At 34.2% G+C, this 13,888-nt stretch overlaps 1 non-coding gene across 1 annotated transcript; it reads left to right on the plus strand.

Moving 5' to 3' along the window:
* Positions 1-2,016: 2,016 nt before the first annotated feature.
* Trnas-uga (transfer RNA serine (anticodon UGA)) lies at positions 2,017-2,098 on the plus strand. Its single transcript has one exon. It is a non-coding gene; the product is annotated as a tRNA-Ser (tRNA).
* The last annotated feature ends 11,790 nt before the right edge of the window (positions 2,099-13,888 follow it).

A 13,888-nucleotide genomic window follows, 5' to 3' on the forward strand; every position in this document is an offset into this window, starting at 1 on the left:
ATCAAATAAAGCTCCAAGTCTTCTGCCTCTGGTAAAGGTTTTTTCTGCACCGTCTGTATCACCGCACGTGTATTCGTAACGACAGTACGAAAAATTGTACGCATTTTGCACATGATATAAAATGTGCATATCGTTTGACTTCAGAAAATGAAAACAAGTAACCTTGCAAATACGTAATTAATATACTATTTGGTTGACATATTACTTTACAAAAGCATAATTTGTGAGTAAAACAACAACAAAGTAATTATAACATTTTAATATCAATCAAGAACAGAAAGGTGCAACATCTTCGACATGTAACTAATTATTTAATTATCATCCTTTAATTCAGATCGATAGTCGGTAGAAATTTGTAAAGTGATCAGCTTAAAATAATTACATTTATTGAGTGTTACGCTTCTTTTCATTTGATTATTTTTTATACGACTTTTGCCATCGGCCGTTATATTGTAGGCAGACGACAATATCAACTGTGTTTTCCATTATCTGCGCATAAATGGCCCAATATTACCCGATAGCGAATTCAATATTGATTTGCCAGCCACCATATGCGCTTCAAATTGTTCATGGAAACAAACAGAAAAATAGTTATAAAAACACTCCGGATTAAAATGGCGGATGATTTCACAGAAATTAAACGAGATTTAAGCATATTCGCAAAATATATTTTTTCTGGAGCCAAATTCGCTATACTTTCGCAAATGGCGAACGACAGCGCGAGCCCTGTAATAGTGAGCATTTAATCCAATAATAACACGTTCGCAATAATTTGATTGTTATAAATTCATTAAAAGCAATATTATTGCACATAACATATTATTTATTAATTAACTTTGGTAAAAGAATATACAAATACGACATGTATGCAGATATTGCTGATCTCTACGAGATATTGCTGATCTCTACGGTAATCATGATAAGTTTCCCGATATCACATACATATATCTAGATATGAATTCTGGGATCTGTTAAGATCCTTTCTTGTAAAACGGTTTTAGCTCAATTACTCAGTTGAATGAAACAAAATGAGCTAATTTATTAAAAAGTGATCATTGAAAATGTGAAACTTTATATCATGGTTAATAAACTATAATGACTTGATAATGGTTTGATGGCTGGATTCAAGGTCTATATGATAAGTGTAATGAATAATACACAACTGGTTTTAGCCTAATAAATTGAGATTTATTTATGCTATTATAATGGCACTTTGCATTGCACATGGTGTTTGTTTTGCAATTCAAAATTACTGCAGTAAAAATATTGTTTCCGCTCAATAGCTTAACACATGAAATTATATTGTCTCAATGCATTATTGGTTCAAAATATTATCTATTGTTAAACAAGTATAGCTTTACATTTTCATTGAAGGTACCGGTTTGTCACTTTAAATGACTTTGTAGTTTGAAATTCAAATTAAAAAGAAATGTCAGCATACAAAAGGCAGCCATAAGCGTATAAGCACATTGTTCTTCAATAGGTTTATCATTAAAAACAATCAGTGTTTCTTTGTTCTTGTCATTGATAAAACAAAGAAATGAACTTGGTGAGGGTTGATACGCCTCAAATAGACTAAGCATGATATCCCTCCCCAGTGAATTCTGTTCAGCTTAAGTGTCATGCAAGCTCAATAGAAGATATGTTATACCTATTGAAATGTTACTAAAATAGAAATAACTTTAATGTTACATATCATTTTGTTTAGTTTAAAATTACAAATTTATTCTCTGTACGTATGCTTAATGATATCTATTTTCTGCACTACTGTTAACTGGTATTGCAATAGGTTTTGAAAACAATGAAAACATTTTGATAAAAAAACTACATGAAAAACTAGAACACTTTAAGTTCTTGAGCATATATAAGTTGTTTCCACCTGCCACTTTTTAGTATTGCATTATTTGTAGTCAAAACTGAATTGTTACATGTATTCTTGTAAAATTGCAAATTTTAAGGTAGCGCACCCATAATGATTTCCCGCGATTTCTTCGAAGATTGAAGAGACAGTGTAAAGTTGCCGTGGCCGAGTGGTTAAGGCGATAGACTTGAAATCTTTTGGGATTTTCCCGCGCAGGTTCGAATCCTGCCGACAACGCATACTTTTTGCGATGCGTTTTATTTCTTTTCTAACGTAATTTGATTTAGTATAGCATATAAGCTATGTTTATTATCCCCATGTTTTTCGGAGAAAAAGTGGGGATATTGTGATGTGCGTCTGTCCGTCCGTCTGTCCGTCCTGGTCACCTGCTCCTCCTACACTATTAAGACTAAAACCTTGAAACTTACATACATGGTAGCTATTAGCATGTGTGCGACGGTGACAGTGACGGAATTTTGATCTGACCCCTGGGTCAAAAGTTATGGGGGTTGCGACGGGGCCGGGTCAGAGATTTTCACTCAATTTTTTTGTTATTTTACATTTACTTCTTCATTTCTGCACCGATTTACTTCAAATTGATACCGAGGCTCTTTTATGACAATACGGTCAATCTCAACTATGCATGGCCCCATTACCAACCCTAGGGCACCCCGCCCACATAGGCCACGCCCACCCAAAATTGCCTTTTACTATAATTTCTTCATTTCCACACCGATTCACTTCAAATTGATACTGAACCTCTCCAGTGACAATACGGTCAATCTCAGCTATGCATGGCCTCATTACCAACCCTGGGGCGCCCCGCCCACATAGGCCATGCCCACATAGGTCACGCCCACCTAAAATTGCCTTTTACTATAATTTCTTCATTTCTACACCAATTCACTTCAAATCGATGTTGAACCTCTCTTATGACAATACAGTTAATATCAACTATGCATTGCCTCATTACCAACCCTGGGGCGCCCCGCCCACATAGGCCACGCCCACCCAAAATTGCCTTTTACTATAGTTTCTTCGTTTCTACATCGATTCACTTCAAATTGATACTGAACCTCTCTTATGACAATATGGTCAATCTCCGCTATGCATGGCCCCATTACCAACCCTGAGGCGCCCCGCCCACATAGGCCACGCCCACCCAAAATTGCCTTTTACTATAACTTCTTCATTTCTACACCGATTCACTTCAAATTGACACTGAACCTGTCTTATGACAATACGGTTAATCTCAACTATGCATGGCCCTATTACCAACCCATGGGCGCCCTGTCCACATAGCCCACGCCCACCAAAAATTGCCTTTTACTATAATTTCCTTATTTCTACACCGATTCACTTCCAATTGATACTGAACCTCTCTTATTACAATACAGTCAATCTCAACTATCATGCATGGCCTCATTACCAACCCTGGCGCGCCCCTGGGTCAAACATGCGGCGTGGGGATACGCGTCGTTCTCTGCAGCGCCATTTCTAGTTGCATTTAAATTGTATTTAAATGAATCTAAAAGTATTGAATGTTTATTTCATTTTCAATATTTGTCATCTTAATTAATGCAGCAGTACTGTGGGATAAAGTAAAACCATGTATTATTTAATTTGTATCTCTATTTCAGGATTATTATTTTTATATTCCATCCTATGGTGATCGGAGACTAAGAAAACAATGTAGACAAATCAGGTATTATTGATATATTAAGTGTATATTATTTACATTAGTTTTTTCACAGTCCCAATTTTTGAATTATGTACATAATGTTATTATTTAAACAAAAAATTATATGAGCCTCAATCTGGAAAAATGAGCTTTTTGCATAAAGTGTCCTCCCAGATTAGCCTGTGCATAAAGTGTCCTCCCATATTAGCCTGTGCATAAAGTGTCCTCCCAGATTAGCCTGTGCATAAAGTGTCCTCCCAGATTAGCCTGTGCATTAAGTGTCCTCCCAGATTAGCCTGTGCATAAAGTGTCCTTCCAGAGTAGCCTGTGCATAGTATCCTACCAGATTAGCCTGTGCATAAAGTGTCCTCCCAGATTAGCCTGTGGAGTCCGCAAAGGCTCATCAGGCACGACAATTTCTACCTAAACTGGATATTTGTTAAGGGGAGAGATCTTTAAACGAAAAATACAATAAAAGCGGAAAGCGTCTTCCCTGATTAGCATGTGCTATTTATTGTACATATATAACCATTTGAAAACACGGTTTGTCATAAAATGTCATATAAATTAACTTTCATGTCATGAAATTACATAGTGCAGGTATAGTAAATTAAATACTCATACCACAATTATGCACTTTAAATTTATATTATTACATTATATTTTCTTAATGAGGTATTTTTTTGCAAAAAGACACAGTATTTTTTATTATTATCATAAAAAGGTGCATTTCAATTCATTACAGCGTGCAATCCAAGAGGGGGAAGTTCTAAATAACTCGTATACAGCACTGTTGCAACCAACCGGGTTTCCTTCTCTGTGTGAAATGTATAATATATGTAAAGTATGTTAATGCAATTTTTAATTCTGTCATATTAACAAATATATAGTACTTTTTAATGTGGGTTAGATTTTCTTTCAAAAATGTATATCCATTTATTACCTCCCCTGAATTTTGCAATTTTTATTCTATATTTAAACATTTACTCTTTTACATATAGGGTACAAAGTGTATATTTTCTGACTAGTATTCACTAATTATTTAAGAGAATGTATAATTCACCATTGATTATGGTGACATTAAAAATATGTGGTGCTTGCTAACATAAGCTCTAACAGTGCGGCAGATATGCAAAGAGTATTGTGTCCAAAGCCAAAGGTGATATTTCTGGTCTGTGTAATTTTGCGCAGTGAATGAGGTCTATGCACTTCTTTCAAGATAGATGCAAACACTCCCGCAAGCATTGTTGCATTTATATGTTTTTTAACATTAATTAAGTACAAAAAGTTTTTCATTTACATATGCAGGGGATACATTTACGATGTCGATGATTTAGACATGGGACCAAAATAATGAAGTACGGCACCTTTCTTTTTTATACTTAAGTTAAATACAGGAGCACCGCCTTGCGGGTGCACTTAAGTTAAATACAGGAGCACCGCCTTGCGGGTGCAGATCGCTCATCTATTTTCTTTTTAAAGGTGAAGGGACTCTCAATTTCAATCACAAAGGAGGGAGGGGTGGAGTGAAGAAGGGTGTATAGTGTCGGGATGTGGTCATTTATTACATTATCTTCCAAAAATGCGAAAAAAATGCGAAAAAAAAAATTCGGGGGTAGGGGGGGGGGTGGGGGGGAGGGGATTCTTGGGTGCGATGGTTGGACGGTATTTCAAAAATAAAATAATAAAAATAAATATTTGTGTTTTTTAACCGTTACCCGTTCCAAAAAATTTGGGGGGGGTGGGGAGGGGGGGGTATAGTGTGAGGGTGTGGTGGTCATTTGTGAGATGATCTTTAAAAAAAATGGTGGGTGATTCCTGGGGCGTGGGGGATGGTTTGGGTGGAGTCTATTGTGGTATGTTAGGTAAGAGTTGTTTTGTCAAAGTATTGATCAAATCTAATCATAAATATAGTTATGGCAGTTTTAGCAAAATTTAATAATTTGACCTTGAGAGTCAAGGTCATTCAAAGGTCAAGGTAAAATTCAACTTGCCAGGTACAGTAACCTCATGATAGCATGAAAGTATTTGAAGATTGAAAGCCATAGCCTTGATACTTTAGAAGTAAAGTGGATCGAAACACAAAATTTAACCATATATTCAAATTTACTAAGTCAAAAAAGGGCCATAATTCTGTAAAAATGACAACCAGAGTTATGCAACTTGTCCTTTTACTGTCCCCTTATTATAGTTTGCGAGTGTTCCAAGTATGGAAGCAATAACTATGATACTTTATGGGTACAGTTGACCAAAACACAAAACTTAACCACATTTTCAATTTTCTAAGTATAAAGGGCCCATAATTATGTCCAAATGCCAGTCAGAGTTACATCACTTTGCCTGCACAGTCCCCTTATGATAGTTAATAAGTGTTGCAAGTATGAAAGCAATAGCTTGCTACTGTAGGAATAAAGTGGACCAAAACACAAAACTTAAACCAAATTTTCAATTTTCTAAGTATATAAAGGGAAAATAATTCTGTCAAAATGCCAGTCAGAGTTACATAACTTTGCCTGCACAGTCCCCTTATGATAGTTAGTAAGTGTTGCAAGTATGAAAGCAATAGCTTTGATACTTTAAGGAAGAAAATGGACCAAAACACAAAACTTAACCAAAATTTTCAATTTTCTAAGTTTAAAAAGGGCACATAATTCTGTCAAAATGCACGCCAGAGTTATCTGACTTTGTCTGCCCAGTCCCCTAATGATAGTAAGTAAGTGTACCAAGTTTGAATGCAATAGCATTGATACTTTCTGAGAAAAGTGGACCTAAACGCAAAACTTAACCGGACGCCGACGCCAAGGTGATGACAATAGCTCATAATTTTTTTTTCAAAAAATAGATGAGCTAAAAATCGTTTTAGAAATAATCTCGCCCTAAAACATAAATGGCATCCCTGCATATGGAAAACATCAATAAAACACAGTTTCGCGAGATTTTTTTTGTTTTAACATTGTTTTTAAACGTAAACAAAAAATGAAATACATGTTTAAGAGTTTGAAAACAGTACAAGGGGTTACTATACATAAAGCATAGCTTTATAAAATTTATGAATAATTTAATATTATTAAACTTGTTTAAGATTAAAACAAATTATATTTTATTGCTTTGCTAAATTACATATTGTTTTGTAAAGAAATTGAATGCTCTGTTGCATGATAATGTGCAGACATATATTACCCGTGTTATCTTTAACAAACATCAAATAAGCTTTTGCCCGTAAATTAGGTCACACCTATTATCATATTAATAATAGACATGACATTCTAGTTGCCGACTATCATTAAAACCAACAAAGCATCTGAAATCAATACAATCATATAAAACAAGATAAGACATGACAAAACATATACAATCACGTTACATAACCATGAACACATAAAATACATGGATCTTACCGATTTAGGGAATCAAATACCTCTCACAGTCTCTCAATCATGACTTCTTTAGTTGTGCGTTTGCTGCAAATTAATATACATGTAAATATTATTAAGTGTCATTTAGTTTAACTTGTTTTTAAGTAAAAGATAAGACAAATGTACCATTGAGCTGTTATTTCCGGAGTCGCGAAAACATGTGATGCTTAACATCTAAATTCTTTAAATCCTTATAGAAATACAAAACCATATGAATGCAGTTCACTACAAACATCAATCCACAAAATGCTATACCTCGAAACCAAATGCTACGATGTGTTAAACAAATAGACCAGTTCACGCGTGACGTCACGCGCACCTGCGTGTTTACATCCGGACTATATTGGTAGTCAAAAGAAAGATACAATCAATGGGGAGAAATAGAGCGTGATCGGTTATATTTAAACGATTATATTTAGATTTTATTTTTCAACATGCCAACAAGTTGTTCTGCGTTACTGAAACAAATAAGATTGAACACAATGAATAAATAGATCAATTCCAAATAAAAAACATTTACAAATTAACCATAATGGTTTTTGTCTGGGCAGGGGCCTATACCCTGGTCCGGGAAAACTAACATGTTGACACATTAAAAAAACATTTAATAAAATTAAATGCAATAGTTTTCTTTTGATTGTTTGCATCAATCTTAAAATCGTTTAAGCCTTTGTATTCCGGTGTTTAATTGCCCCTTTGTTCTGCCTAATACGATTATCTCGTTTTGATCAGATATTGTCCAGACCTAACTAACAACATGGTGTCATAAATCACACTAGGTGGCAGATGACAGTCTGGTCATTAAACGCAATTGATGATGCCACCATGTCTTCATTCTGGTAGTATTAAGTAACTAGGCATTTGGTTGAATAAATTTACCGCCGACATACTTAACAGTTGCTTAAATTAGATATGTTACATATTGTACAAATTTGAAGTCTATAGATTATCGGAAATTGAACACGGTAAAGATACAAGCCCGTTTTATTTATAAAAAATAAAGTATTTATGAATTATAAAATGTAAATAAAAAATATTTAACGTATTTAGCGGGCATCGGTTAATTATAAATACGTCATTCCGTATGAAGATGTAATGTTACGGCAATGCACGAAATACATCATAAAAACAAGAAATTACGTTTGACATCAATGGGGGTAAATAATAATGAAACAATATATGTATATATATATATTATATATGTATATATATTATGTTGTGTGTGTGTGTGTGTGTGTGTGTGTGTGTGTGTGTGTGTGTGTGTGTGTGTGTGTGTGTGTGTGTGTGTGTGTGTGTGCGTGCGCGCGTGCGTGCGTGCGTGCGTGCGTGCGTGCGTGCGTGCGTGCGTGCGTGCGTGCGTGCGTGTGTGTGTGTGTGTGTGTGTGTGTGTGAGGTTGTGTTTTTCAGTTGTAGGTTAATATTCCTCAAGTCATTCTATGAACAACACCCATCCAAATTAAAATTACATGTAAATACCGTCATGAACTTCGCTTTTAATAGGGCTTTGTTGTACGTTTATTTTCAATGAAACACTGACACATTCTATCACTAATTTTTTATTACTCTTGTTTACGCATGCAATTGATAATTATAATTTCATAATAAGATGTATCATTATTTTTATTGAAGCTTTTCTGCAAATAATTATATAGCTAATGCATAGAGATATTTGTTATCCCATTTTCACCGCGACATTGACGGTATAACACCTTGTGGAATATACTTGCTTGTATTCAACACTGTGGAATATACCTGTCGCGTGCACGGACTACTTTTCAAATGACGTCATGCGATATGCGCTAAAATTAGGTCGATATTGTTTGGTTCATTGATCGAATTTTAAGGTCACCATTAGAAGAAAATGTGCATATTTTGCAGAAAAAACATATATGACATATTCACCAAAAGAAATGTTAAAATAAAATATAAAATTACACGATTTTTGTTTTGTTATTTTTTTATTTATATTTACTTTACTTTATTTACTATATTTACTTTACCACTGAATGATTTTTCATAAGAAACAAAGTCGACAAAACTTAAGCTTCAAAATTATACGACCTTCAACCTTTAAATCAAGTCATATGACATAATTTTTCGCCATCCGTATAATGAATCAGCTGATTGATGGCGTCATAAAATGACATACTTATTGCGTCATTTTCCCCATTTTTTTGACGATTTATTATAAACGCAACTTATTTCACATGTTTTCTACATGTACTGTATGTCGACATATCTGAATTGTCAATTGATCACATTTTCCTTATTTCGTGTTATGTGCATTGTTTATAACCAAAGCATATACTTTTCACATTTAACTTAAATATTAAGAATGTACAACAAGCCATACACATATCCCACAGTTCATGAATAATCTGCTATGTTTGCTTTCCTATTTAATTCACGTTAGGCATAGAGCTGTGTAAAGTATAAGATGGTAAAAATAGTACCACACTGGAATTGGAAACGTCCCATTTTGTACACGAGTATTTTCTACTCATTTATCTGTTGTGTACTGCAATGTTTTCCATTCTTTGTGTATTTATATATTACTGTAGATTATTTTCTCGTACAATAAGGGCATTTACCATAGATAAATAAAACATTGTGCAAGTTTAAACATAATTATGTTTGTATGCAGAAATCTGCAAATGCAACCGAGTTTACCAACGGCTATTATTAGATAAACTTCTCCGGTTCATTTGAACAGCAGTAATGTAGAGTACATGACGTAGCGTGTGACGAAGAAGAAAGTTTATCGCGTTCATAGACTCATTTGAATAAAGTGATAGAATGGCATAAGGGTCTTTATTTAACTATGCTAAAATAATTATTAAAGACCCTAGATGCAAAATCGTCAATTATTGATTTAAATGGATTATTAGATGGATTTTAAAGGATAATTAAAGGTAAGATACTAGTTCTTACAATTTACATGTTTTGATTTTTGTTTGTACTTTTGTCGTTCCCTGTTCTCGGGGAAATGATTTTAACATGGGCGCCATTGATGCATCGGATCACACACGGCATACCCATAACATTATATAAAAAAACACGTTCTGCGCGTCCTTAAATTCGTCGTCCGAAGTCGGAAAACGTATTGCCCTGTATATTTTGTTAAATAAAGCGTCAGTCGCTGCTGTTTACTTGTCAAAATTGTCAAGGTCTTCGATAGCTAAAGAAACTTCAGCGTACAGTTTATTTAGTATTGACAGACCTGTACAAAGTCGCGCCAGTCAAAAATCATAAAAAGCGACATTTAAAGTTATGGTAGCCAGAACTAGGTCGTCGATGGCGTACATGTATGTTGACATCGACAGCATTTTGTCAGGAGTAATGGCCGCCATATTGGATTTTGATCATTTTCTTTCGAAAATAAAATAAATTATAGTAAAGTAAAATCTTCTTTTCGCGGTCGTAATGTGTTAAAATTCGCATACTGCGTAAAATTGAATGTAGGCATATGGTGATATTTTTACTTGTTTTACAGTTTGTGTGTGAATTTTTTAAAGACTATTTTGCGTACCAGAACAAATACATGTATATCACTACGCATGGTTACATTTGTTTGATTTTAAGCGCTTTTATGACTGAATTAAAACTATTGTTAAGGTTATTAGATCTATTTATGTTAAATGTCACGTTGAAAAAATCAAATGGGATAAATAGAATACTAGGTTTAGCGTTGAATACATAGAAGTTTATGTTGCTCGGCTCGAACACCGAAAGCGCTCGCCAAGGCTCGCGCTTCCGGCGTTCTAAGCCTCGCAACATAAACTTCTCTGTATTCAACGCTAACCTTGTATTCTCTATGTGTCGAATTGCCTGTCGTTCAGTCTTCAGACAATCTTAACTACTTTGATGCTAATGACGCGTTCTTTTAAAATGCAAATTGACTCTTCACTCTGAACAAGTCTTTCGTGTTTAAACTTTTCTCTCAACTGCCAGAAATGACCACGTGACCAATTTATGCGAGACAACGAAAGTAAAATAAACCAAAAGATAAAGGTTACAAATCAACATTATATATTGGTAAAAGAACCACAGGGCTACACTGTTATGTTTGAATTTCTATCCGTTATGTATTTGTTTGGTCCTCGTAATCAAAATATCCGTTTGTTAATATTTGATATTTATTTAATAAATATAGTTATTCAGAACAAAATTAGTGGGAGGTATAGGTTTGTTTAACGATATTTATCGTTTTATCGTATAACCTAAAGTAGCATAACTTTTAATTTTTAGCCATGCCCATTCTTTATGTATAGCCAGACATTGCGACGTCTAACATGACGATAAGCGGCAAACAAAAGCATGCGCTAGTTTCTGCTATGCAACTTCAAGGCAGAGATGTCACAGGTTCACAGCATAGGTGGCAGCTTCCATTACATCGGCGTGTGTTTTTTTTCTATTGTAAATAGTTTGAGTTAAAACCCAACGTTTTAAAGGAATGACATTATATTCCCAGTCATGTGTGTTAATGTATTGGAAAATAGCTTGGTAACTGTAAAGATATTCATCAAACAATGCAACTTTATATTGAATAAGGAAGGAATTTTAGTTGCGCATGTCCACTTTAACGGGAGGATACACTGAAGGTGGAGTATGCGACGTATAATATAAATATAATGTACATCAAATTTTTATTTTTAGTATAGACCGGTGTATAAACAAAGCTATGGGACAAAGACAGTGTGCAATTACAGGCTTCTAAACTATGAATGCTTTTGATCATTTAATTTCTACTCTTTCTAAAGCGCATTATAATACATATATGAGGACATTCCACTGAGGCAGATTTCTGCATTTTAACGCGAACAAATTAAACATGATTTGTATTTGAGAGGAGCAAATTTTCGCCTTGTGTCATTTTGACCCAACAAAATCCCGATCAGCGTCGCAACATCAATCAAACACAACACAACACAGGTCAATTGTAATGACACAGTAATGCTACTACTTGACATCACAATAGTCAATTAAAAACACCCTGTATGGCGCGAATCGACCACTGGGACGCCGTTTAACATATCTCAATGTTAAACATGTTACAGAAATCAATACCTGTATATAAATGGGGAGAGCGCAATCACAGCTTTATTATTATTAACATACTCCTTTTTAGTATGCTATGTGTAACAATGCTATAAGTACATAATTAGTTTAGCTGCCTTGATCCTTTTGTTGAAAACATTGTCTGCTCAAGTTAAGTGGAAGTAAAAAAACCTTTAACTATTGTTTGGTTCAATTACAATATTTGAAATCTTTAAACAACTAAAAAATGTAAATAGCTATATCGAATATCCCTTCCCAGTGAATGTATTTATGTCAAACGGTAAATATCAAATAACCACATGTTTTGGTATTCAAATATGTTCATTGTCTACTCTTAGCTTAAACATATTTATTTCGTTTGGCAAGTACAAAATGTCAAAATACACAATACAATCGATATCAGAAAAGGATTGAAACGAAAGAAATAATTTATTTATTGGCAGTGTATTCGGAACAATATTACTTAGTTAATACTAGACATAGTCTACTCATAAATTGTACAAAATATATAAAGGATGATTCAGCATAGTTGGTATAGGGCTATAAATATTTTAACTGGCATTATAATTTCATGATCAAAATTATATATTTTCTAATAACTACCTTGCATAAATCTTAAACTCTTTGTCCCATTGTCGTATCAAGGAATTTAAATTAAAACCTGTTGCATTTCTTTCAATACATGTTGTACACTCAAAACAGTCCTCTTTTATCTCAAAACTCCACCGATGTCAACCTATTTATTATTTGAGGGACGTGTTTTTGGTGACTTGCCTATTTTACATCTTTTTATCACAGCGTCAAACAAGAGCTGTGTTTGTGAAAAGAAATGCCCCCTACTCGACTTTGAAGCCAAAATGTTTGGCCAAGTTCAGGTTTTGTCTGCGATTTTGTTGAAATCGGTAACACGTACACAATTTTAAATGTGATATATAGTTACTCAAAATTATTTCAAAGTGTATAGGTAAACAATGCAGGGAATCTTTTATTTTTAGAACATTTAAGACTCGTTTCTTCGTCATATATCAATCGACAAGAACAAAACTCAGCCTTGATCTGTTAGTCATGAAGAAAGACTCACAAACGCAGGTAGGCATTTAAAAGCGTTTTTTTTAAATATCTGGACAAGTGTTATTTTTAGAGAAAGTCGAAGGCCCGAATGATCGGAACGACACTATAACTTGATCTGTACGTCATGTAGGTAGACGAACACTCCAAAAGTAAGGTCAGTGTCTGAAAGCGATTCGGTAAAATATTCCGAAAAGTGTTATGTTAAAAATATGTTTAAGTCCAATGCTTCGTAAACAAAATCAACCGAAACGAAATAAAAACCATCCGCAAACATAAAAAATCAGGGTTTAGCGTTTAGGAAAAAAACTATTGTTCTAGAAAAAAGTTGACAGAGTCAATTCCCAAATATTCGTCCAAAAACAGATAAATATCTGAAAGCGTTAAGGATGAAAACTCCGAAAACGGAATGGCGGACGGAGGGACAGACGAACGTAAAGACTGTCAGACAGACATACAGTGTGACTGCTATATAGCAACCTAACGGGGCATAAAATAAGCACATTTATTGAAAAAGTATCAAATTAAAAGTAATATTTATTTCTGAAAAATTTGATTTTGCAAAACGTGTTTTTAAGCAACATTGTAGCCTAAATAATGAAGCAAGAAATTCCTTTAAAAAGAAATTGAGATTGACTTATGTTAAGATGGCATGTTTAAACTGAAACGAGTAGCAAGATGATCGACTAAGTAACTTCTCAGACCCAAACACCTACTGTAACTTGTGTGTTTGTCATGACTGGTGCAAAAACTGTATACAAGTGGTGCACATTGTATACTATGTTGCTATAGGCTGTGAGAAGG

Source organism: Dreissena polymorpha, chromosome 13, assembly GCF_020536995.1.
Source record: "Dreissena polymorpha isolate Duluth1 chromosome 13, UMN_Dpol_1.0, whole genome shotgun sequence".
In the NCBI taxonomy this organism is placed as follows: domain Eukaryota; kingdom Metazoa; phylum Mollusca; class Bivalvia; order Myida; family Dreissenidae; genus Dreissena; species Dreissena polymorpha.